We start from the raw sequence: 27282 nt of genomic DNA on the forward strand, positions 1-27282 counted from the left end.
AGAAAAAAACTAGTAAGGTTACTTTCTGGTAAAGTATATTTTTTGCTAGGTATAGTTTGTCAGAGCAGCAGCTGGTTTTAATATAGCAATAACACAAAATTACAAATTTCTAGGAATTAAAAAAAAATAAAGAACTCCGAGACATACCCTTGGGGAACTGCATTTGGGAAGGCAGCAATCCTGTAAAAAATGACAGGGGGTCACAGCAGGCACCATCTAGACACTAAATTTCCTGCACAAATCTGCAGCTAAGTGAGGAAACATAACCTCTGGATGGATAAGAGCATATAAAGCAAGGCAGGGAAGGAGAGTGTTATCTAGAAAACAGTAACGACAAGGGCAACATGCATTTCTGGTCTATTCACTTTGGAAAAGAAAATACCACAAGAACAGTGAAAGACTCAGAGAACACATCTCATATCAAGTGTTTAAACAGTCTGCATATTTGGCTTATCCAAGAGGATAATGGTTACCAGTGACTTACCAACAAAATGGCTAAATGTCTCTACCAAAACTTACTCAGAAGATAAAGAATACATTAGCCAAAACCAGGTCCCCAAAAGATGCTTCTGGTCAGATGAAAAGGTTTTGACGAATTCAGAACTAATCTCTGCCTCACTGTACATAATTACAGTTGATTGATATGATGCGTAGTATGCTCAGTAACTCATTGACAGCAAGCTTGCTAAATGCAGTTTCTCCAAGAACCGCTTTCTATCTTCTCCAGCTGACTAAAATCTTGTGCAATTCCTTTGGCATTTATATCTTTCCCACTTCACATCAGTGCTATCCATTCAGAAATATAGACCTCTGCATTCAGGTAACTCCAGCCAGTGTGGCTCTTGGAGCACAACTCTTCAGAAGCACCTGCGGCTCCCTGCCCAACATCAGAATATTAAAATCAACATTCATTTGTCTTCTAAGTGCTCCATGGCCTCAGTTCAGGGTATTTAGTCAAGGCTTTTCCCAGAGCTCCAGGACAGAGAGCAATCTCCTGTTCTGCTGCTCTACCTAATGTTAATTGGTGCTGGAGATCCAAATTTCTGTGTGGATAAACGAGGCACACAAAGTATGGAAATGGCAGATTTGAGAAACAAAGTTTATGATATCCATATATACCTCTCTCCACTTTTTAACCCATAGAAACTTGTATTTAACAAAAGCACTATGCACTATACTACATCCATGTACTGTATTACATACCTTCATGGATAAACAAATAAAAATGGGACATGCCTTTTACTGCCATTTATAGTCAGGAGTGGATATCTCTGCAAGGTAACACCAGAAGCTATGGACTCACTAGAGAAATCACTGAGTTCACGATCTGCTCTAGCAGGAGAGATGAGCAGAGAGCAGAGGCTCATTTTGGGGACAGAAGCCTATGAATCCACTTCAAAGAATACGTTTTCTAAAACTAAAGCCCATACCTTGGGGTTTATGAAGTCCTCAGGTCACAAGGGCCCTGGCTACCCTCTGAGCATCACGAGTAAACAAACCAGAGAGTAAACAAAAGTCCCACCCAGTGTGCTTGGCTGCTTGGGCTGCAGATAGGAACCCAGGAGAAGCACTGAGAGCTGCCTGCCCCTTACAGCCCCACCACCCCAGTGGGTGGAATAGAGACAGCTCTCAGCTCCTTCAACACATCATCTCTTCCACCTGGAGCAGGAAGTCACCACCTGCAGCTGGAGGTCACTCATAACCAAGACAGAACATTTTTTGTGGGAGATTAACAGCAAACTAGCTTTTGCTGTTCCCTGAGCTCTGTCTGGGTACCTTAACTAATATTTTCCTTTAATTTAAATATCACGAGGGGCTTAGGTTAAATTTAATCTCATATGTGAATTTTACAATTTTTCACTCATGGGGCTCCCCCTTAATATTATTTTTAGATTTTTTAATTTTATGTATCTTTTAAAAAACAGCAAGTTACCAGCAAGTCTGAAGCTGACAGCCAAGTCTGAGCTTGCAAACTGCACAACCTTCATACACAATGGGTTTCAGAGAAAAAAGCAGAACATTTCTGTATCTCACTACACCAGTCGCAAGCCCTTAACCTCACTGCTAGGATTTCACCATCAGCCTCAAGTAAAATTGTCCTTTTAACTCTATCTGGCACCCTGTCTTAACTTAGGAAAGGTTTGATATGAAGAATGGACAGTCAAGAGGGAGATGCAGAGAAAAAGCAAAGGGGGAGGAGAGGGGCCAAGATTCAAACGATTGGTAGTGGTGGTTGGCACTTTGGTACTGAGAGTCAATCAGATCCATTTCATAAATCAACAGCAAAAAAAGGTGGGGGGGAACCAAAACAAAATCGTCCCTACAATCTTGAGCCAGGCTTAACAAAAGGAAAGAAGGTTCTCCATACTAAGGGTAACAATACATGGCAGGACCTTGACATCCGAAAAACAATAATTAATCATTTCAACAGTAAGTATCATCCTCTTTTTACTGAAAGGGGAGCTGACTCAAAGACAACCAAGGGAGTTGCCCAAAACCACAACACCAGTCATTAGCAGAGCTGCAGTTGGAAGTTTCTGGCTGCCAGCTCTACTTTCAATCACTGAAATTGGCAGCCAGACCAAAGCCACAGAGCTGCTACCCTGTGTGCTCCCAGGTGGAGGGAGGGTCACCTGCTCCCCACTGCCCAGTTCCAGCCACACCACCATCATCAGAGAAGGATGAAAGAAAGAGAGTGTCCAGCCACGGTGGTGGGCTCAGGGATGAGCACCAGCAGTGTGCATTTTACAGTACTGATTTCAGTTTCTCTCAGTTGCTTAGTCAAGACTCCAAAGTTACTTATAACTTACAGAGCCAGCTGTCTCACAACAACGATATTCTAAAGCCAAAGGTAGTCTTTATTGTAACCGTAGTTGGAAAAGTATTAAATAGGTGAATTTTTCATCTTAATTTTTATAGAAGCAACACAATTTTTGTAAAAAGCAGTTTGGGAAACCCAGTGTGACAGAGATGAGGAGGGGGAAGTGAGTATCCTACATTTACACTAAAAGCAGAACCATAGAAATCTACTTTTTTAGCATAATTAGTCTTGATTTATATATAAAATTACATCTAAGTCTCTGTTGTATTAGCTGAATATACTCCCCTCATTTCTGCATTCTGCCTGATACTTGCCTATACTGAGTTCTCCAGACATTCCTTCCAACTCACTTGATCCTTTGAAGCTGACAGTTATCTACAAATTCAGGCACTGAAGTAATTTATTCTTTTAGAAGTGTTGAGCATTTAAAACCTGCAACATCAGATTGTGCAAATATTCAAATTTTCTGGAAGAAAAAGAAAAGGAAAAAGCATTTACCTTGATGTCTACATTTATGTATATATTCTCCCCCTACACACTCTTATCTAGAGGCTTTTCCTCATGCATGAGATTTCCCATTTTTCTCCCTGTGCTTTCCAGGTACTTTCCACATATTGTGACATAACAGCTAAATAACACAAGAAAAGAAACTCAAATTACCTGTTACCATTTTATTCAAATTACCTTTCTTATTGTGAAAGTTTTCCTAAGATGGCTTCTGTAGAGACAAATATATTCACAGGCAATGTCAAAGGAAATTATTAAAACTCATCTAGCAGTGATGCAAGAGTTTTGTGCTGACCCGCACTAAAACAGGAAGAAACCACAACATACGAGTTTGGACAGAAATAATTCCTAGACTTTGCCTCTATTTAGTCTCATCAAAATCAAGCGTTACTCCCAGTAAACAAGAACACAAACACACCCAAAATGAAAAAAAACCAAACAAAACCCACACAAACACTTCGAGTTACTGTGGTTCTGCATGTGTAAAATCGGGGGTTTCAGTGCCAAGACTCGTTAGAAAAGAACAGCCAGAAAATGTTTGCAAAACAGATTACTATTATGAAGGGCATTAACAGCTATTAATAATAGAATATACATCAACCTACTGCTTTTTAGATAGTCAATATTAATTGCCAACCTAATTTGGAACTGCTAAGACAAGAGACCTTGCAGATGCCATTTGTCAGGTCTAAGCTAACAGTGGGTGAAAACAGGCCTGATAACAGTTACTTCCTTGTCATTTCCTTTCAAAAATGACACAATGTTGTTTCAGCGACCAAAGTAATTTTTATTTCATGAACGTACCTCTGAAAATAGATTAGGCCTTATAGAATGATTTTATATTTATGATCTGAGCTATCAGGCAGACCTCATGCAAAACTAGACTTCCAGTTCACAAGGGCTCTGGGTTACTCGGAAGGAAGCAAGATAAAGGCACAGGGAAATATGGGGGAAGGAAAAGAAAATATTGGGTGAGAGGTCTGGCACCTATCAACATTGCTGCAAGCTTGCCAAGTCCCATAATTTCATCACTAGGCTTCAGGAACATTAAAAGAGCTATTAATAATTTTTTTTTATTCTACCCATCACGTAATCAGTAGGAAGGATGCCAAAAGCCAGCCATTACAAGGAAGTCACCATGGCTAGCATTGAAACAAGATTATTTTCAGCACAGACTGGACCATCTATTGTTGCTTTAAATGGGATCTAAACCTCTTTAATTGCAATGGCAGCAAGAAAGATGGGAGTGCTTCAGAAGGACTCTTCCAGAAGAAGAAACAGAAGGGAATGGATCAGGAAATATCCATGAAAACTAAGCAACCAAGGGAAAACACTGATAGCGGGCACAGTCAGGACCTGAGGGCATGTTTGGGGCAGGATCCAGACAACTGTCTGGAAGTATGAAAATCTAAATGTAAATGGGGAGAGGGATTGCAGAAAGGGAGCAGAAGGTTAAAAAATGAAATAAATGAAGTAACACTGAAGACATCTTTAGTAGTTAGGGACAGTTGAAAGAATGAGTGACACCTGCAGCCTTGATAAGGAGTATGACCAGGACATACACTTCCTGCAACACAGGCGGACCAAGAGTGGGGCAACAGCACTTCTCCAGCCCAGGCTGCTGGGGAAAGGAAAAACAAAGCCCTCTCGGAGAAAGGAGAGCAAGATACACCCATTCCTAGCTCAGAATTAAATTTTACATTGAGAAGATATCACACAAAATGAGGACAGAATATTTCCTTCTGGAGGTGAAAGACAAGAGCCAGTGAAAAGTGCTACTTCTTCATCACACAGTCTCATTTTAAAGCCAGTCCAGTTGCTGGGATCTAGCTTACAATTTGCACGTGCCTGGGGCTGGCAATAAAGTAGTGGTGAGAGGAGGTGTCATGGCCTCAAGCTGCAGAACTCGCTAGAAAGAGAGCCTCCTCAATGGTTGTTTTACAAAAAAAGGGGAGAGTGAACTTGCACTGGGAAGAGACAGTACAACAGCAATCAGACGCTGTGCCACAAGAGCTGCCTGGGCTGCAGCACACAGATTTATCAACATTTACTCCACAGAAGAGAGTAGTACATAAAATTAAACTATGCAATATATGTACACAATATTATATATATATGTATATATAATACATGAGAATATTGTCTTCAGGAAATTAGCTAGCAGCTAGATTCCTAGCTAATTAACTAGGAGCTGAATGACTATAACCAAATTGTTGTCACACCAAACTGTCCCATCCCAATTGTTGACACACACCAAAGTCCCCAGCACTGGTTTGACACTGGACAAACAGACTTCTCAGTCAACTGAATCTGAACGAAGCAGCTATGCTCAAAGAACATAAGCACTTCTACCTGTCCCATTCTGGCTGTGCTTCTTTTCAGCAGGAGCACACACACGCTGGTGGCAATGCCACCGTGGGCATTGCTTGGGAGGGTGTGATGGGGTGGTGCAGAGGGGTGCCAGTGCACGTCGGGCTGGAAACTAAGAAGTCCTGAAAACAATTTTAATTACCCATTCTCGGAGTATAGGAGGACTGGTTGGAACACGTGCAAGTGAAGCACCTTGTTTACATAACAAACGAGGTATGCTTCAGACTGCAAGCTCTCTCACCTGGAGAGCTGTGTTTTACCAACAGTACACATAAAAGACCACCTTCGTGTAGAGAGTAAGCCTTTAAGTAAAATATTCATAGCCTGATCCAAGAGTGGCATGAAAGAGGGCGGTTTGAATGGACAAAATGTATATAATTTGCAAAAAAACCCAAAAAACAACCCAGGCAGCCACCAAGTCTTTGATTCTTGCACACTCCACACAATGCCAAGAGCCATTCAAAGCTTTCAGTTCTTGCTTGAGCAGCCACCTACAAAAGGCTAACTCTACTTAGAAAATAAAACTTAACTAAAGAAAGAAGAAAAACGAACAGACAAACTAAAAAACCTCGAGAGCATCTACATGAGCTAAACGTCTGAATCCAAGGAAAGTAATTTAGTCCTGATCCTCATACAATGGCATCATGCATTTAGCTGTTTCCACAACATTTTCCAACCAAGAGCTGAAAAGAACAGTAGGAATTTTTGAGGCCTGTAAATGGTACTCAGGAAGAAGGGGCAGACAAAAATGAAACACTGAAGTGATAGAGCTGGATAGCTTCAGCATGGATTGTACATTGGGAGACAGTGACAATCTCTAGGTAATCTTACTTTTGTGTTTGGCTGTTTGTTATTTGAATATGGTTATCCCAACACCTAAAAGTTTTAGAGACATCTACTCCTCTCTAACAGTGGAAACCTCTGAGGCAGAAACCAAAAGGAAAAAGTATCTATCTAAACAGTGCCTTTTAAAAACGCTACCAATAAAATTTAAGAAGATCAGCAAACTTGCAGCTTCTTTCAGCACATTAATGACAGTAAATATTAATTTCCAACTCAAACCTAGAGGGCTTCTACTAATTTATATTCCATCCTAATAAAAAACAGTCCAAATTTGAAAATTCTGCAACAGGAAACACAAGTTTTAAACTGCAGAAGTTAAAACAGTTTGAAGATCTCTTTAAATTTTAAATGTCTGGGGTGGGGATGGGGGGGGCAATATCTCAAAACTAAAGAAAAACTTTTCTACATCATCTGTTACTTTAAAAAAAAAGTGCTCAAATTATAGCATGACTACCCTGCTAATCCCTATGCCTTTAGGGGCATATATTTTTGTCTTCTGGACTTTGTACATCAGTTCACCAGGAGAAAGGACTGGGTCAGAAGCTGGATAGAACAGAGATGGTGTCTGCTCAGAGGGTCAGAGGCAGATTTAACTCAAAAATAATTATCACAGTTATTTGCAGGGTTCTGCCAGGAAAAAAAAATGGTTATCTTCAACAGAAGAAACCAACCAGTGAGACAGTTTTGTGTGGGGACCATGTTTATCTTACCCTTTCTCTTACCTTATCAGACACATCTCCTCGTCCTATTCAAAATACAGCAAGTCATGAAATTCCATCTGCAACAAAAAGAAAAGCCCATTAACACCTGCTGATAACCTTACAAAAAAGTCTAATAAGCTTTTCAAGAAAACAAAAAAGTTAAACTTCTCCTGTCATTCCAGTAGAATCTACACCCCAGGCAAGTTGCCCTCCCATCTGTGGCAATCTGGGAAGCATGGATAATAAAGGTATTAAAGATGTTGTAACATGTCCTGTAAGAAACATGCTCTTCCTCCTTTGGCAAGGATAACAGAGGTGGCCAAAGTGTACAGGTTGTTCTGCAGAGTCATAAGTAAGTCTGCAGCATCCTCTCATTAAATTAAATGAGCATCAAATTACATAATGTGAATGGTTGTAAAATGAGACCAATGGTAATGGCTAGAAATAATCCCAGTGGTGTAATACATCGTGGAGACAATTTTCCATCAGACTATCAAACCTGGGTAAGCAGCACCTTTTATCTACAGGCCAAGAAACTGTCAGCATGCAGCCTCCCTTAAAACCAGTAAAGCATGCAAGAAATGGATGGAACAAAACTCTCATGCTCAAGTTTAAATGATGGTTACCCTGGACAAGTACATTTAATTTCCTAACACCTTAACAGACCAACTTTTCAAAGCAACCAAGATGTTTTTGTAATATAGGTAAACATGACACCATCTGGCATATTTGGGACCAGATGAAAGAATACCACACACAACCAACAAATTTGCAACCTTAAGAAAATGTCAATAAAATTTACAGTCCGGATAGACTCAGGCTTGAACAAACATTTTGCCATGGCACTATTAAGAAAAAACGACATGACCTGCAATCCAGCCAGTCCATGAGTCACTAGGGCAGAAGAGAGCCCTCCCATCTGGCAACCTGAAAGAGTTGCCTAGAGTGAGAACTGTGAAACAAAGACCTAAAAAAACAACCAAACCAATCCCTTCACACCCTCTTTTAGCTCTTCCAGTATCCTTCCCACAAAGCCTACAAGTCGTGTGCCAGGCTGGAAAAGGTCAGAAATGCGCAATGGTGAATGGCACACTGCTCAAGAGAATACTACTAAAAAAAAAACCAAAAACCAACCAATGCATAATTTTTCAATCCAGTTATCTGGGAGGAGATACAGCAGGAATGAAAGGACCTGAAGCAAACAGTTTTCATGTTTGCCTACCTCTCCTGCAGTGATGCTACCTAGTGTATCCCTGTGCCTAAAGTACCAAACGAGGTGCACCCTCACTTGGTTTTGCTTGAACACCGAGCAACCATGATGCCAACAGACCCCAGCAGGAACCCACAGGTGCTCAGTGCCACAGAGATGTGACATCCTTCACCACTCTGCACTGCCAATTCCCCACGAGCAGAACAGGGATGGCAGCACATGTGTCCCCAGCCAGGGTCCAAACTGCCATCTCTGGGGTGCTTCCTTTTTCCCTTAAGTGTACATTACTACACACTAAGTGCTAAAAAATAAACTTTTCATCCTGAAAATACCACTTTCTCAGACTCTATTGATGATCACTAATTTTTCTGGCATTACCAGAATTACAGGGCAACACAGTTATACCACTACGGAGTTTGGGTTTTTAAAAAAAAATTGTTTTGTTTTTTATTCTTTTTCCTGTATGAAGAAGAGATCTTTTATCCATGTTACAGAATTATTTGAACGAAAGATAAACACTGACCAAGAGCCCACTTCAGCACCCTACCCTTCTATTCCTCTGCCAACGCAGTAAAATTCCTCAGAGCACAACCTCTTCCTGGCTATTTTCAGAGTAACTGTAGCAATCATACAAGAACAATGGGGAAGTTTGTTTTACTCAAAGAGTAAATGTTTTGCAGCTTCCAATGTAAATATTTTAATTAATGGATTTTTTTTAACTCTCTACTGCCTTACTTGTGTTCACATTCACACAGAGCTATCAGGACAGAAGCAGCACTCAACAGCCATAATTCAAAGAAGAAGAAAAATACAACATAGAAAATGGCATGCTGACTTTAGAAAAAAGCACCTTCATTACCAAATTAAAACTCAACGGGCATTTGCTAGGGGAGATTTCTAGTAAGAATTTAGAAGAAGCAAGTCTGCTCATGTCCTATGCTCTGCCAAGGGCCTTTGTTATGTCTCATTGAGACTGTGAGACTATTTTCATAGACAGCTTGTAGAAAACCACAACCCAAACGTATTTCTGAAACAACATCATGCCCAATGACCAGGCTACAAGGAAAAAGTGACTTATCTTTTTGTGTCAAACATCAATATGGCTGTTCTTAACCACCCATCACTGTGCATCCACTTCACAGAAATGCTCAGATCTCCTCTTAATAATCCACAGACCAAGTGTTGCAGACTCTGCTGGGAGGATGGGACTTGGATTCACTCTCTCTAGGCTGGACTGTTTTGGTACTACAGCAAATGGCTGGACTGAGAAGCCAAGCCATCCTGCACATGCTCCTCTGATAGTTTCTGGATCCAGGAGCACCCTAGGTGCAGGCAGCTCTTTCTCTTTGAACAGCACCTCTCCCCAAAGAAACCATCTTCCTCCTCTGCCCCCAGATACGGGGATACGGTTTGGATGCGATATCAGCAGATGGCTGGCATTCAAGATTTTTTAAATTTTCTTTTTCAAATGAAGTAGGACACAGATGGTGACGTTCCTGCTTTCCCAAAGCCTGGAACATGATCGTAGACCTGTCTGAGCTGGGAAGCTCAAACCCGTAGTATGTTTCTGGAGAGCTGCAGAAATTACTGCACAGACCAGTTTAGCCTGAACCAGTCCCACACGTGGCAGTGTTTCCCTTTCCCTGCTTTTATCTGAATGGGAGGTTTTGTTCCTCTTGTACTGACCTCACCACACTTGATGCCTGTTAGCAACATCCTTCCAGCAGTTCAAACAAGCTCCACAGAAATTCCTGCCACTGTAAGCCTTCTAGAAGTACAAACAGCTTCAAAGAAATTCCCTGCCACTGTAAGCAACACACATGCTACCCAGGTAAAATCCCCACTGTATCTTTCAAAAAATTACAGCATTTGTATTCTTGCACCACTTCATGCAAGATGCTGGCTGCCTGCTCATAAGGCTCCCCAGATTCTGCAGTTCTCACAACCACCACCCACACTGGCAGCTCCATCACCTCCAGGCCACCACTGGCATATCACATCCCACTCGGCAGTGGCTAGCACTGGAAATGATGGGAAGAGGCCTCCTGCCCTCTTTCCTGCAAGAACTACCAACTAAATGAGAAGCAAGACTTCCCAACTGCATTTCATTGAGAACAGACCTTCCACAGTCCTAAATTAGTAAATGCTGACTATCAACCACTCCTCATTTAGGATGGGGAGCCATAGGGGAAAGAATACTTGGCTCTTACTTGAGAGAGACCCTTTAATTTGGCAGCAGCAGGAGATGCTGGGGACAACGAGGCAATTGATGTTCCTGCACAGGCAGGCTGAGGCTCATGCCGTGCAGAAGGAAGCAGGAGTAAGCAGACACATCACCTCTCATGGTGTGAACCCACCATGGCACCTGACTCCTCAGCAGGGTAAACGGGTACCAAAGGATGATACCAGCTGAGAGCTCCCCTTGCAGCAGGGTCATTCAGAAATGTGTGTTTGCAAAACCCTTCCCTGTCCCTGACAATGCCACAAAGTGAAAGTAAAACTCCTCATCTTACATTTGAGTGTTATCAACCATTGCTGTGTACTGACACTGTAGACATTCGTACAGTAACAACTTCAGCTTCCACACCAGAAAAGACTTTCCTTAAAATAACCCCAAAAAATAATTGTTTCCCCGTATTCCCCATCAGATTTTCTGGCTATACATGCAACATTAAAACACAAAGTAAAAATCAAAGAAGTAAATATCTCTGCTTGGAACAGAGCTCTTCCAAAACACACTTTTCATGGAAGACCCAAGTGAGGAGGCAGACTTTGCACAAAGCCCTCGATGTGCACAGACTCTGGAAAAGGAAAGGAGATCTCTGAGCAAGCGAGCAACCTAGAGTTTATGCCAGTCCTTCCATCTTCCTCTCTGACCTCTTCTAGGGAACCACTGCATTTGACTTCCTCATATGCCTATTTAATCAGCAATGTGAAACTTGCACAACCTTACTGGTGTCTCTGTGGTCTTCCCATCAGGGCAATGAGTAGAAATGCACCCCAAAGGAGCGGAACATTCATAAGTTTCCCATGCCCACGGGATGGAAAAGAGAGCGAGGAGAGAACAGATGAATGTTAATCTCTCCTCCTTGCCGCCAGCAGCAGTCTGTACTCTCCCACGCAGACAAGAGGGAGGCTGTACAATTTGTTGAGGCCAAACTGTCTGGAGAAATGCAGGGAGAGAAAACTGATGGCAAATTCTCCTCTCTATCACTTCTCTTACTGTAGGGAAAGTGAAAGTCAGTCATAGAGTTGCTGATAGAACATGAGACCACAGGGTCTTTAAGGGGCTGCTTTTATGTAAACCGCAGAGCTGGGCTGTGCAGGACTATCAGTTCAACATATTTGCTACCTAAAATATTTTGCTCACACACTGCTTGCACTCTGACTTCTTATGGAGAATACTTTCATTGGCACATTAAGCCCTTTGTCTGATCATAAGAACACAGAAAGGACCCGACACCACTCCATTACAGATGTTAATTCACAAATGCAGGATTTCTCTCTAGCCTACATGATGCCAAGCACCTACTTCCTAACCACGAGTAGGTAGCCAATAATGAAACACTGAGCTTGGAGCAGTTGCCACCACAGACACTTCTTTAACTGATCTGTGCCTCAAAGGTGCCTGTCAGCACACAGTGTTGTACATGTGCCAAACAAGAGCATGGGGGAGAAGATCCAAGCAGGAAACAGAAGCTTGTCTTAGATTAGCACAGCTCACTCAAGTATAGTGCTATGCTCAGATTTGGTTTTGATTTGAAAACCTTGCTGTCATTGGCTAAGAGGATGTTTGAAGTTTTGTTAAAATAGGCAAAACCCAAAAGCCAGAAAGCTGAAACAAACACACAAATGAAGTTACCCTGGCAGCAGTAGGTACCTTAAAAACTTATAAAAGATGCACGTTTCTCAAACCCCATTTTACAGCAACCTGCTTCTTCCTTTTCCATCTCCCCTATCAGCTGAAGGCAGCCACTTGGATGGGCACCTCCCAAGTCTCCAGCACATCATATTCAAAGAGACACAGCAGAAGAGAGCAAAAACAGAGTCTCTCTGCTGCAGTTTGAGACATCATCAGCCACCTCTGATCTTTACTGAGAATCCCTCTCCACCACCCCCACATCCCTACTACAAGGGGAGCACTTTGCTGACTGTTGAGATGTCTTACAAATAAGCCAAGGCCAAGACCAGCTTGGCTCCAAGGAAATATTAAATGGTACTCTGGTGAGCTGGTGGCACTGTTTCAAGTTCTCTGTTAATTCCTGAATTGAGTCCTGGAGTGACCATATTGCCTCAAGACAGCAGAGCCTACCTTCAAACACACATGCCAGCACTGCAGATGTGGTTTTCATACATTAATACCTGTATAGCAGGAACCACACCAGAGGAACAACTTGCTTACCCTAGCTCACAATAATCACTGTGGCAGAGGGATACTGCAACCAGTACCATGATCAAGGGCAAGGAGAAAGTTCTACGGATAATCTAGAGAAGGAATCTGAACCTTAAAGGGAAAACTTGAGTGAAGAATGAAGGGATAAAAACCCCCACTATTTAATGTTAGCATTTATTAATGTTTAGCCTTCAACTGCAGATAAACAGAGAAGAATCTCTCTGCCTGTGCACATATTTAAGACTGTTTACACATGAAGTCCAAAAGGATGTCCTCATTTTATAAATAATTTGATCTGATGACTACATCAGAAAAAAGTGCAACTTAAGGCTACATAAAGAGGCAAAACACTTGGCTACTAATGTCTAAACAGGGGGGCAAAGACTAAACATCAGAGTCACTAAAACTGAGCAAATGGTTTATAGTTGAAGCTAAGTGCATAACGTAGTGCACATTCAACACACACCAAACTGTGACTCTCCCCAAACTTTTGAAGCTGTGATTACCAGTAAGTCATTTCAGTATTCAATATGAGAGTCTCCTAAATGTAAACACTTCCTCTGCTACTTATACCTGACCACATAAGCCATCCAGCAATGCCATACTGCTCCCGTGGGGTAGGCACAACACATCAGGAAGCACACTTGTGGAGCCACAGGGTCACGTAACACACAAGGAGCATGGGGAGAAATTGAGACCTCTCTCTCACAGAAATGAGGAGAAAAGGTCCCCAGAAGATTTACTGTCTGAACTCAAAGCCTGTGATTTTGTTTTCGTTTGTCACATGCTCCTATATGTGCACATAGATGGCTGTAGTTACACACCTGTGCAATTAGCTTAAAATGAATGACTCTGCATCTCAGTGCAGCAGTGGAAACACTGCACACAAGAAACTTTGTGTTACCCTCTGAAGAAATACTATTTCCAGGTAAAATGTGCTCTTCAGTTCAGCTGAGTGCACAAACTTAGTTTCCAGGGTTTTTTTCTCAACTGAGAACCTGTACGCAGTAACATAAGAATACCGTCAGCAGTCTCAAAAGAGGGTCAAAGTATTTGCTACCCCAATTTTTTCACAGACTTCCTAAACTGAGAAAATGATGGGATTTCTTTTTTATGTTGTCTATTTACTACCGCAAGCCATAATGCCAGGCCATACACCACATCAACTGCCTCTTGCTCTAAGCTCAAAGCATGCCCTTGTGCAATCAAGAGGCCTGCATGCAGAAGAAAGGAACAGAGGATTAAAAAAAAAGGCAGCACACATGTAATTTTGGTGTAGCTGAATCTTCTATAACTACTGATACTGTAGATATTCACTATGAGTGGGGAATATTTTACAATAACGTACAATCCTGTGCTTTTAAGAACTAAATTTCTGACCGAGAGGAGCAATGAGGACTGCAAGCATTTAACTTGAAATCAGCAACCACATGCGGTAAGAAAGGCCTGCCAGGATGTGATCCTTAATTATGACTTCATCCTGCTCAGCTCCCTTAGAAGGAGGATCAGCTGAGACATCTTGCCCAAAGCAGCTTCCACAGTGCACAGCCCAACCAAAGAGGAGACCAGGGTGCCAAAAATAACAATAAAAAAAGTTTTCCCCACAAATAATGAGGTATCCCTTATAATTCAACCCTATACTATAAAACCAGATTTGTCAAGTTCCAAATTAGGTTGCAGCAATATTTCATTGCACCATAAATCTTCCTTACACCCTAGTAAAGATGTCTAATAATTTAATATGCTGTAATTTTTTTTTTTTTTTTAATTCTGGAACTCAAAAAAAATTGCCTGAAATAGGCATCTCTTTTACAGTCCGTTTTCCACATACGTACAGATTCCAAAATGTAACTGGTTTGCATTTTTTGCATGGAATATCATTTGCAAAGTGCATTTACATGTGGACTACCAAAGGTTGTAATTATCTCTCTTGGGTTTCTTAGGTAGGTCAGTGAACATCCTACAAAGGCTTCTGTATTATCCCATGATATTCATTCAGCATCATTTTTTTGAAAGCAGTACAATCTCTTTAAAGAATTACAACAACAAGTAAAACTTTCAGAAGAAAAAAGTGGGTTTCCAGAGTCAGAAACTTTCAGAACCTTTTTCTTTACTTTTTATTAAAAGTTTCACAGCCCTTTTTTTGCTGAAACAGATTACTTCACAAAAATGCTGAATTTTTGTGACTGTCTCATATACTTCTATTTCAGTGGATAACATGCACCTCACATAATGGCTTCAAATAAAAAGAAATAAAAGCAGAAGATATTCAAAAGGGGGGGGCATGAGATACTGCCAGTACTTGTTATAAAAATTTCTAATTCCCATTCCCTCTCAACTAATCAGATCTGTAATAAAAGAAACACTATTTCAAAGCAGTTGCCATGTCTATATACACCACCACTGTAAAAAGTTAGGAATATGATCACATCAAACACTACGAAAAATACATTTTTCCTTATGAAAAAGATATGATGGAAATGGCTCTAGAACTTTAAGATTGCTCTAAGTTTGAAAAAACAGTGACGTCATTATTTTCCTGCTGCTTCTGAGAAGTTTACATCCTTGCTTCCTGCTGCCTCGCTTCACTTTTCTTAACCCAAGAAACACAGGACATGCACCACAGCACTTCAGAGCTGGGATCACTCGAGGAAGGCAGGACAAGTCCATTTTACATCTCACCAAGCCTCCCTTAACAGGAACTCAATAAAAGTTACACTTCCAGAAGCTAAAAGAAAAGGTGAACTATCCTCTTATTTGCCATGTCTCTATGAGTACACATGCTATCTTTTTTTCTCCTTTATCCTGTTCAGTCAAGGGTCAAAAGCAGTGTATGGAGAAGCTAATTCGTGGTCCTGATCCTGCAAAACCCCATGAGGAGAAGGCCCCAGAAAGCATCTAAATGGAGTATGCAGCAATTAAGACGTTTGACTACTCTGCTTATCGCATGATTGCATTCCCTGGCGTGGAGTCTTGACACAGGCTGAAGTCAAGATAGTGAGTGTCACAACCATTTCACAGCTTGCTGTCAGATCATAGAGACAATTTTAAAGACAGAAGAAATCCAGAAAAAAAAAAGTGGTTTTTTTTTTTTTTTTAACTTCAAATATTTTACACTGGGGCAAAGCATTAACAAAAATGTTATTTTGGGTAACCGATTGACTCATTTTTTGCTAAAATTAAATTTTATCAACCAATTCTGAAAGAGCCAGGCAATCTAAAAGCAGTGCCCTGCAAAAAAGCTGAGTTCATACTATCCAAGGAACTTCCTAAGCTTGATTTTTAGGATAAAATACAGCCAACCCTCTTAATTCTCTCATCATTTCCCCACTGAAACAGCAAGAACTTTATGTTCCCCTTAACTTCTTTTTACCAAACTGCTACATTTTTTGTGCTCCACATTTCCCTCAGGGGTGCTAAGGCTGGGGCGGCCCCTGGAGAGTGAAGGCTGTCTGGTGGGCTTCTGAGAAGCTGGGGCAGGGGAGGTGCTGTATTTTGGTTTTTCATACGCTGGGACTAAGACTGGTAATGGGAAACTGCTTAGTTAACCATTTCTCCCAGCATTCCCAGGAAACTATCTGTCTGAAAAAGATATCTTCTAATTAAAAACAAAACAAAAAAGCCCCTAATTAACCATTTTATCTAAGATTAATGCCCAGCTAGTTTTGCCACAGTTTTTAAGAACTGGGTTGGCTTTTCCAGCCAAGGAGGAAGTGAGGCCAGACCCCGAGAGCTGCTGGGCTGATACTGATCTGCAAAAACTCCATGAAGCCCAGCAAAATTATTCTGCATTTATTTATAGCTCCACCAATAAATGCAAAATCTGGTAAATCGGTTTTCAGATATTGAAACTGCACAAGCCTTAAAAATTTCCTACTAGACAATTTCTGACATTTGAATTGCTCAGATAAAGAAAGGAGCCATCTCAATACCTGTTTTTTCAAATTTGCTTCCCCAGGCATCTCAGTTAATTCAGCACATCTACATTTAAAGCTTACTTCTGTTATTCTACTCTGTGCTTTGTATTTTACAACATCTATAAAATGTTATAATATACAAATAGTTGTATATATACCTGAAATGCACATTAGAATTTGTTTTTAAACAAGTAGCACACCACATAGGTAATACAAATATCTGACCTCACATTACCAACTCACCAATACCTCAGGCAAGGATTTTTACTCACTTAGCACTCTTCCTTAAAACGTATACACACAGGAGAATACATAAAGGAGAATACACAAGAAAACAAGAAATCCTCTCCTGAAGACTAATATTTACTTACTAAGAAAAGTTATTTCCCTTAACTGGAACATTTATATAGCTGGGAAAACAATACATAAAGAATTTACTAGATTCACATGCTTGTACATCTATTAGTTAAAATATTTCCCAAGGAAGTTCAACAGTTATGTCTAATATGCATCATCAGTTAAATACTGCTCTCCACAAAATACTGCAAACAAAAGTGCTTGTATAAACAACAGAAGAAAGATAACCTGTTTATTACACAGGTTGATTATCTCACCAATTAGATCCAGCTTTTATGGCATTACAAGTGACAGAATAAATTTTTAACAATCACAACCTTGATTAGTCTTTGTACCTGACAGAGTTTGCATCTACTACTTCCATGGCACTTAGTCTTGATTTTGAAGTCAAGGTACTGCAATTAAATTATTCAGATGCTCAACACTGACTAATCCCCTTCCTGTCCTTAAATGACCAGAAATACCCAAAACCTAACCGATCTCAAACACCTGTTCCCAGAAGTATGCCTTCTATGTTTTCATATACAACAAAATCTGGAACTTGGCCCAGCTGATCTACACAACTTTGATAACGGCATTTTCAAACTAAAAGCCAGGAAATTAGTCATGGTAGCGTAGTATCTCTAGAGGACAGTTTGGGTGGCCACCAGTAAGATGCGTGTGGAAGGCTGTGTGAGAGGGCAAGATTGGTATCTACCACTTCCTCCCTTCTGTCATCAGCATTCGAAAAGCTGAGAGAGTCCTCCCTCCCTTACTGTGGACTCACCCCAAGCACAGGAGAGGGCCACTGGAGGTATGCACACACAGCCTTGAGAAGAGCTAACTAAGACCAACACACTGGGCGGGGAAAACTCCTCGAAGCCAAAGACATGTGGTTTTGCCAGTTCGGTTAAATAGTGACTTAAGTGTCTCAGAGAGCCGTTCTTATGAAAATCAAACCTCAAACTTTTAAAGGATCAACCTGCAGGAGAACAATCCTCTCCAGTCCCCAGCAGCTACATGATGCCTCTTGAACTTGGCGAAGTCATCACAACATCCTAAAACACACCACCTCCTCACTATGGCCAACCCACAAAAATGCCTTCCCACCCCCTATACATGGGGAAAGTAGGGCACCACCATATTGCCCTAACAGGAAAACCTCACTAGGCAGACTGGGGGCTTTCTTTAGGAGCTTGCTAATGCCCCAGCCCCAGCACAAAGACTTTAAGCCAGATGCTACTGTATGACCAGTCTCGCCCCACAGGCAGTCAGTGAAAAGCAGCGCTCTTCCCAAGGAAATTTTAGAAGTTGAAGCAATCCAACCCAAAAGATTTCACCTGTTACACGAAGTGTGTGCCAACTGCTCCCAGCCAGTTCAGTGGGCACCTTGCGGGCCCATTCTCCTCAAGGACGGCACCAACAACCGCCAAGGCCCCATCAAGATTTGTTTACTACAATCTGCAAAAGGTCAATGTTGCAGGCAAGGAGACAAACACCCTGTTAGACTGAGAACATGTCCACCACTGGGAGGAAGGGAGAGAAATGGAAACCAGTGGTGTGAACCACAGGGTGTTCAAAGCTCAGTGACTGCCTGCTCTGCCAACAGGGACACAGTCAGGGAGTCAGAGCCACAACAGCTCTGTGAGCAGGGCATGGTGAGAGAAGATCCTCATTTCTCTTCAAGGACATCGTTATTTCCTAAATTACCTCAGGCAGCCTCCACACCACTGCAGCACCCTCACAACTGCCTTCCAAAGGCTGCAGCACTGGGCTGTGTTGCTTTCTCTCACTTGGCTCTTCCCACACCTCCCATTAGACTTATATCATGGTGTTTTGCTAGGTCTGGGCACAGCAGCACTGCCCAGCACTAAGAAGTGAGGGAGCCAACATGCTTGAGGCCGCCCAGGAGGAAGAAGAAGAAGGAGGAGGAGCCCCCCCAACGAAAGAGCAGAATGGGAAAGCCAACTTTAGCTGGCAGCAAACACAGTTTGGCCAAACCTAATTAATCCACCTGCAATCCCAGTTTCGGTGGGCTGGTGACTCCAGACTTCATAGGAAACTCCATTTTCCTAAAGGATGCTCTTCTGCTTTATCCTCATTAACATCACTTGCTTATTTTTTTCAAAAGCAGAGAAGCTAACTATCACTTCTGCTCAGAGCTGTGTAACACAACTGTGGGGTTTCCTTTTCCACACTGAGAAGCACATTACAGAATAGATGTTAGCTGTCTCTGCTTAGAAAAGTAAGCTTTAATGGTTTCCCTCTAGCATCTCCACCACACAGAAACCACACAGATTAGATCCCTTTTTCTGAAACTTCAGATGTTATTTGTGAAAGGGCCATGTTAATAGCTTTACTTTTTTTAAGCTTGCTGGGATCATTACTTTACTCCACATAGCCAAGACAAGGGAAAATGCTCACAAGCAACAGCAAGAAGTAACCAAGAACTAGGCTGTGGGTCAGTAAGAAAAGGAAAAATTGATAAAACAATGCAGAAATTATAAATTGGGTTACTGAGTCGTATGTATGGCTATGACTGTGTGAGAGGATGCATATTGTTACCACACACAAATGTCTGGCGAGTTGGAGTTTCTCATTTGCCTTCTGCCAAGTTCATTTATGTAGCCTGCTCCCACAGCCCCTACCAAGAGCCATGTTCTCCAACAGTATGCACTTGTCTCCTGGAGAAGGAGAAGCCTACTTTTGCCCCAAATAAGAGTTCAACTTTTTTTTCTGGGTATTTTTGCAAGTAAATAAAGAGCAAAAGCCCTTTGTTTCCACTAGAAGCATTTTTATCCCAAGACAGAATATGGTACAAAACAAAACTAGACAGTGCCATTTGCATTTTAAACTCAACACTTTCAAGATCAATCTCCTTCAACTATTACAAGAAGTCAAAAACATGGCAAGCGGAGGCAAAGCTTACACTTCAGATACATTGCTTCTGATATTTGAGAGGTTCAGTACAGATACTATCCCATAAACTCTCCAGCATCATATTTATGAGCAGACGGACACATTTATTTCTTTGGATAGAAAACATGGAGTAGATGACCATCACATCACTGGTGAAAACTGTTATGTCATAAAATAGCCCACAGCTGCCTGAATTTATAAGTTCCTGCAACCAAGTAGCACGTGCCAAGCCAGGCAATTCTGACGAATTACATTAGAAGCCTATAGACTTCTCAGAAATAATTACTTTGCTCAGAGCTGCATCTTCACAAAGACATACATACACTGACATTTATGAAAGAAAATAAATTCTGACTGCTTACATTCACGTATTTTCCCTTGAGGATAAACCTGTAAGATTATTAACTATAATAAAGCTCTAAAATGGATGCTAAAATGGTGTTTGAGGGCAGCATCAGACACTCCAAAAACATATATACGCTAAATTCTAGTGCACTATATAAAGGCAAGTTTCAGCTAGAGAGCTTTACTGTGAGTTGTGGTACTTTAAAAGCACTCTTGTAACAATTTTAATAGTTTAAAATATTGGAGTTTAGTCCCAAAGAGATGTAGCTAGCGCTAAACTGCCATTTTAATGGAATTTCTGCACCCTCTCTCCATGCTCTACTTTATAAATAAACCTCTAGACTTTTTATTGATTTTTTTAACATGATAGATTGAGTCTCTCTGGCAGAGTGGGCCAAAGAACAGCACATGAAAAATTACAGGTTCACAGTTTGTGAAAGGGACAACAATAACAAAACCCCCAAGAGAAAACAATTACAGCACAATGCATATATGCGTGTGTTCACTGCTTTCAAATCTGCCCTGTGCATATGTGTATACATATGTATCTCCCAAGACTTCATTAAATTTCAGTTTGAAAGCCTAAACTTGACTTCAGTGTGTCTGACTTGAGTAGCTTATGCTCTGAATTGGTGTAGGACATGCCGTAAGAATTCTTTCAAAAGGTTTTGTAGTAGTCCCAGGTCGACGTTCTGCAGATGCACATGTTAAAACATTCAAGAAAGTTTTTAATGGCATGTATAGCAAGAATTAGGGTAAATGAATACAGTTAGTCTTAGAAGGTCCTGTGCCAGACAGCTCACCAGGATACTGTCCCGCTGACCCAAATTCTGCAACCAGCTCTGCCCATGTGAGTGAGCACTGCCAAGTGCACTTGTGGTCAAGCTGCGAGATCACTCCTCCTCCTACAATCCAGCTCAGACACATACTACAGAAACACACCATGGCAGAATAAAAACTTACTACCCCTGTGCATGGATGCCCACCCACAGGAAGGAGAAACTGTTAGTTTTCTGACACAGAGACAGACCTACTTGAGTCGTGTGATCCAATTCTCAGTTGCCAACATTATGCAAGGGATAAGCAGAACAGCTCATACCACAGGTTTCTTTCTTATATAGGAAGAACATGAAGGACAATCAAACAAGAAGGAAACAGAATACTGGCAGCAAACTGAACTAGGTAAGTACAAACAAAATATTTAGCAGTCTTTTGTCTTTATCCCCTTTGGTTTATCTCTCCTTACTGCAATGTGTTTTTTAAAATCTGGATCTGTTCACTAAATATGTGACTAGATTAAAAAGATTCCTTGAACACATGACTCTGCAATATGATTTAAATTCTTTGCAAGATCTCACAAACTCCTGTGTGCTTAATTTTAGAAACAAGGACAACAAAAAAAATTCAAAAACCCAACAACGTCTGCCATTTCCATATGTGCTCTATATTTTCCTAGTTCTTTACCAGAAATGAAAAAAAAAAAAAAAACCAACAAAAACCCACAAAAAACCAACAACCCCCTCACAAAAGAATGTGAGGGGCATTATGTCTTCCCTGACACTTTGAAATACAAGATACTTCTGACTTGTCAGTCACCTAGATATCTGTTACACCTGGCTCTAAGTTCCCTCCAACTGAAACACAGAAGGGATGGTAATTCAGAGAGCTATTTGCGGAGATTTGACAGCAATATCATGAATACAGGGGTGTTCTGGCCACGCAATGCCCCAAAATTATTTTCAGTCGACACAGCTGCATCATTCCGAGTACAGAGCAACTACCGGTCTTCCCACTTCATCCCCTTGGTGGCTGTTTCTCTGCTGATGGAAGGAGATTCAACAGCAGCAATTACTATCACAGCAGTGTCCATGGGGACCCAATCCACGTGCATGCAATGCAACAGCACCCAGTTATGCAACCTGAACAGCTTGGGATGCTCGAGGAACACACGGGGAAAGGTGGATTCAAAGTGTGCGAGTCTACCAGCTCAGAGATTCATGCCACAACTCCAACCAGCCCCATGCCACATAAGTCACCAAGCAGGGGTACAACACATGTCCAGTTTTGTTCCTGTGGGCTGGCAAACACATCAGAAGGGACTTGGCATTTTCCCTGATTTGGCCAAACTGCATATACAGATCCAAAACCAGACCTCTTGACTACTTCTTGAAGGTCACATCTCTACAGGTGGATGGTGGAGCTGAAGGACCAGCATTGCTACCAACCACGCTCCTGCTCTGCGAGGAACACCACCTTCAGAGGCCAATGGTTTCAACCTGGCCTTTTTGCTGGTGCTTAGCTCACACAATTCTTTATCCTCATTAAGCATCTGATTTTTAAATACCGCTCTGCCTTGGCTCGCAGGCACCTGCTACTGACAATTATCAGAGAACATATGTAAGAAAAAAAATAGCATATGGCTATACAAATAACTGCAGCAATGAAGTGCTCCTTGCAAGCTCTAAAAGAGACAAGTAATTGCACCAGCTCCATGGCGTGTGAGCACTGACCACTCAAACACATGGGGTTACACCAACATGTGTCCTCCCAGGACATCCCTCAGCCCTTCCCCCTGCATCCCCTTGCTCTTGACTACTGCAGAAGAGAGCTGAGCCAAAAGACACATAAAAAAATACAAAGCGTGTGAATGGATATCTGTAACTTTTGCATGCCGTGAGCCCAATCCAAAGCTGTCACTGCAAGTCTTCCTGCCGGAGGTGCCTGGAGGCTTCCTTGCCTTTCTCCCAGGGCAGAGGGCCACTGATGAGACACACAAGAAGGGAAATCTCTCCACATCCATTGAAGTGTCAGGTGAGTTCACTTCACTGTATTTTTGGGTTTTTTAAAACTCATTGGGGTGAGTCCCATCCCCATAGCTTCAACCCTCCCAAAATAGTAAAGATAAATTCGGATGTTCTACATAAAGGACATTATGGCTGGAAATTTAGCAGGAGAGTCAAAATGATGGCTGTCCTTCTGCTTTGTCTCTGTGCACACTGGTACCACCACCAGCACGCTACCAAATGCTACCAGCACTCAAACGCACAAATTCAATATCACATTTCTCCCTTTTCTTAATGTATTTATTTTTCCTCTGGGAAGTGACTTAAAAATTGCTTTATGATTAAAAAGCACAGCAATCAACTTTTCAAAATGTCAACTTTCACTTCATTTCTGTTTCCCTCCTCCCAGCTCCTCAGGCTCTCACAGGAAACCCCCATGCCTCCATTTCACACTTTGCCACAGCTGTAGCCCTACATCAACACCAGAAGGGCAGCCCCAAAACCTAGGATTTTTGGTAGAGATGAGGCATTCTCTATTCCCTGCCACAGAGCTCAGCTTTGCACATGGGACATTCAGCCACAACCTAAGAGCTTTAGTTCAAAACCTCCTCAGTCTCACAAGGGCAGGTTTTGACCTTCAGGGCTGAGGGGATATAACCTACCCAACGATGTGCCACAGCAAACTGCTGACCTGGTCACCAGAAGTGCCAAAGGGCACAGTGCCGTCCTTTGCTTGCTTCCACGGCAGCAGGGATCTCGGGAACAACACAGCACTAGGGGGTCACCCAGTCTGGCTGCGCGCACAGCAAGGAAATGAGCGACATTCCCACCACTTTCAAAAGGCTTTACACCAGATCTTCATTTCTCCTCCTTGCACAAAATTCAGAGCATTTATGATGGAGTTATAGATGTGCCACAGTCAGCAAAGGAAGACTCACAGCACAGAGCTAATGCTCAGTTAATAACCCAACAGGGAGGAGGAAAAAACCTCTGAATTTAGCACGGCTGATGTAAGCTGTGATGTCATTTCCACACATAGGCTAGTGAAAAAAAAAAATTTAAAAAAAAAATTTTTTTTCAGATCCAAGATACAGAGATATGTAAATTGCTTGGCTTCCATTTCAAATAAACAGAGGTGAGATAACCCCAAAACTTAATAAAGCTTTCAGCCTTTGCTCCTGCTCTTCAGAGGAATTGAAGCCTTCGACAGGCTCAGCTCGCTGGGAGAGCAGTGAGCCAAACCACTTGTACAGGCATGCACCCTCAGCGCCGTCCCACCCAGCAGTGCCAGCACAGTCTGGTTCTCACTCTTCAGCAACATGTTTGGTTTGGGTTTTTTTTTATTTTGGAGGAAGTAATTTTAAACAAAGTATCAAAAAAAAAAAACCAAAAAAACAACCAACCCAACCTGGCTCTAACAGCTCTAAGGGATTTTTTGGTACGATTATGGGTCAAATTAACTATTCTCTACGGACAGATTAAACAAGCCAAGCAAAACAGGTCAGAAGATCAGACAGAATGGACATCTCAGAATTATGAAAGATGCTCAGCTAAATTAAAAAAAAAACCCAAAACTTCAGCCAAACAGAGAAGAAACTGCTGAAAGAACAACCTGAAAGTACAAAAAATAAACATACTAAATTTGGATAACTCAGGAAATGCTGCAGAAGAGTTTTACCATTTTTTAAAAATAATACATTTTTTTAAAATAAAATCCCCTATTTTTTCCCCACCGAAAAGTAACTTCTCAATAGGAACTCTGCTGTAAGTTCTGTGCTTACCTATTACACCAGTAAATAATTTCAGAACTTGAGAACATTTATGAGAAAACTCAACCTGGAGGGTAATTTTCCTGAAATTTCTGTTTGGCAAATGAAAATAAGTGTTTTCAACAGATGAATATCCTTCCCTGTAATTGTTACACTGTTACCATCATGTAAATCGGTGTTTTACACAAATGCAGCTTGAAACCTACCTACTGAAAGAAAAACAACCCCATATAAAACCAACCTGCACAAAACAGGGTAGAACAGTACTAATAACATGTAAGCACAGGCTTCCAAATAGTAAAAAAAAAAAGGTTGTTGCATAATTTATTCACTTTCCTACTAGTTTCACAGATGAAGATAGCAGCACCATGAGATAACCAAAAGATTTCTTTTGCCTTTAGCTTAGTAATTTACAAGTCTTTGAATTTCACTGGGTTTTGTTGTTGATGTTCACTGGGAAAATACTGTGGAAATAACATTTACCTGCATTCTCAGTCTACAAAGCTTGCTAAGTGCAGCTTGATAGAGCCACATCCCCACCAAGCACCACAGAGATTTACCGTAAGCGGTGACTAATCCTTACAGTGTACCCTGTACGTGTATCACTGAGTCAGCTTGAAAGTTTGTTCATTCACTCAAACACCACTTCTTCCATTCTCCTCTCCCTCTGATCAGCAGGCAGGTCTGAAATATACCTTTCCCTCATTCAAGGAGAGCTTCTTACTGCCTGAACAGGCAAAAGGTGCAGGTACAAAAGCTTATTTACTGCCATAAGAAAACGCATGCTTGCCTACACAACAGCACAAAAAAACCACACCAAAAAAAAAGCAAGCCCTACATATTTTTTCAGCACGAAACTTCTGTGTATGCAAGGAAGAAGCCCTGCAGAGAAGGGCTCTCCAGGGGGCACAGGCTGACCCTGCTACGGGAAGAACTTCCCAGTTCCCACATTTGGCAATCTAACGGACAAAGCCTGAGAGAAATGCCCAGTTTAAGTTTTACTGGTAACAAAAGCAGGAGCAAACAACACAGGCACATATTCTAGATAGCTGTAATGACCACACATGACTTTGCATTTGCTGAAGCCTAAAATAAGATGCCCCACTCCTTTGTTCTCTTTTTTCATTTCTTGCAATTTACATAATTAGCAGCAGAGATTTTCCAGAAATAACCTGAAAGTAAAAGTTCTACCTAAAAAAAAAAAAAAAAAAAGCTGTTTATGCTAAGGATAGCGTAGGGTTTAAACATAAGGATTTTCCTTTATATAACTGAAGTCCATCATCCACTTTGTAATTATGATACTTCTGCTGGAAGAATACAATTATTACAGAGTAAAATAATTACAGCAAGGAGCTGCAGTCAGACAGAGACCCAACCTTGCATCTTCTTTCAAACAGTCACACAGGTAGTTCAATTGACTGTATTAGCAGGCGTTGCTACAGATGACTAAAAATTGAAAAATCTGGTCCAATACTGAGCACGCAATCCAACGGAAGCCTTCCCATCAGCTAGCTTTAGTAGTAATCTATTTGCCATTGCCATATAATGTCTGCACTGCAACCTTATTAGTTTTGGACCATCGCCTACTGGCTGAGAGGTGGCCTTTAAAACCAGATGAGCCCATGTTATTTTAATGAACCCCTACTTTAACTAACGATCAAGTAGTTAGCCTAGGGATCGTATGCTGACAGACTTCCAGCATCAAAGAATTGCTCCTTTCATAAATTAGAGTAATTCTGTGGTATTAGTCTATCGTTTATATATGTGCATGCAACGTCCAGATTAAAACTTCTAAAAGTTGGAAATTGTTGAAATAAAAGTCTGCCAAGACCTTATTTTATCATTCCCACTCATGTTAAGCAGCACCTTCCTATGCAGGCAACCACATTTGGCTTAACTTACATTCTTTTCATTAACAAAACAGTACTTAATCCAATGTCTTTTTTCTGTGCACCTCCCTTTTCAGGTGTATTATTTCTTTAAATCTAAAGCTGTTTTTAACTTCAAAGACTAACTTTTTACTACAAGCAATATAGGAACGGTAAAATTCATCCTCTGCAATGCATCTTTGGTTTTCAAGTATATAAACGGTGAAGTCTTTTTTCATTTTACCTGCAAGGCATATTCTCTTATTCATGCCCTTTTATTATAATAGCAGTAACTTTAGAAAAGTATTAAAGTTCATTATAAACCATCTCTTTCAAAATTTCATAGTCCTAAAAAAACCTTCTTTTCCTCACTTTAGAAAAATTTTGCCTCTCATTTTCTAATTTTATCAAACTCATGCAGGCAGCAGCAATACTTTTTCATTGTGATCCATGCTGCTCAGATACCAATTTACTGAACTCTGACAGCATAAAACAAGCTT

General features: G+C 41.2%; 1 protein-coding gene across 9 annotated transcripts in view; it reads right to left on the reverse strand.

The window, feature by feature from the left end:
* The window catches only part of TRERF1 (transcriptional regulating factor 1), a 97809-nt gene that overhangs the window by 62203 nt on the left and 8324 nt on the right, over window positions 1–27282 (reverse strand). For 8 of the 9 annotated variants that reach the window (XM_085054918.1, XM_085054922.1, XM_085054919.1 and 5 more), the window contains exon 2: window positions 7264–7319. The gene's annotated coding sequence lies outside the window, so the exon portion shown is untranslated. Of the gene's footprint in view, window positions 1–7263; window positions 7320–23807; window positions 23827–27282 lie in introns of those variants that run through there. The other variant, XM_085054920.1, reaches the window with a different exon arrangement.

This window comes from Lichenostomus cassidix, chromosome 3, assembly GCF_008360975.1.
Source record: "Lichenostomus cassidix isolate B80296 chromosome 3, HeHo_3.0, whole genome shotgun sequence".
Taxonomy (NCBI): domain Eukaryota; kingdom Metazoa; phylum Chordata; class Aves; order Passeriformes; family Meliphagidae; genus Lichenostomus; species Lichenostomus cassidix.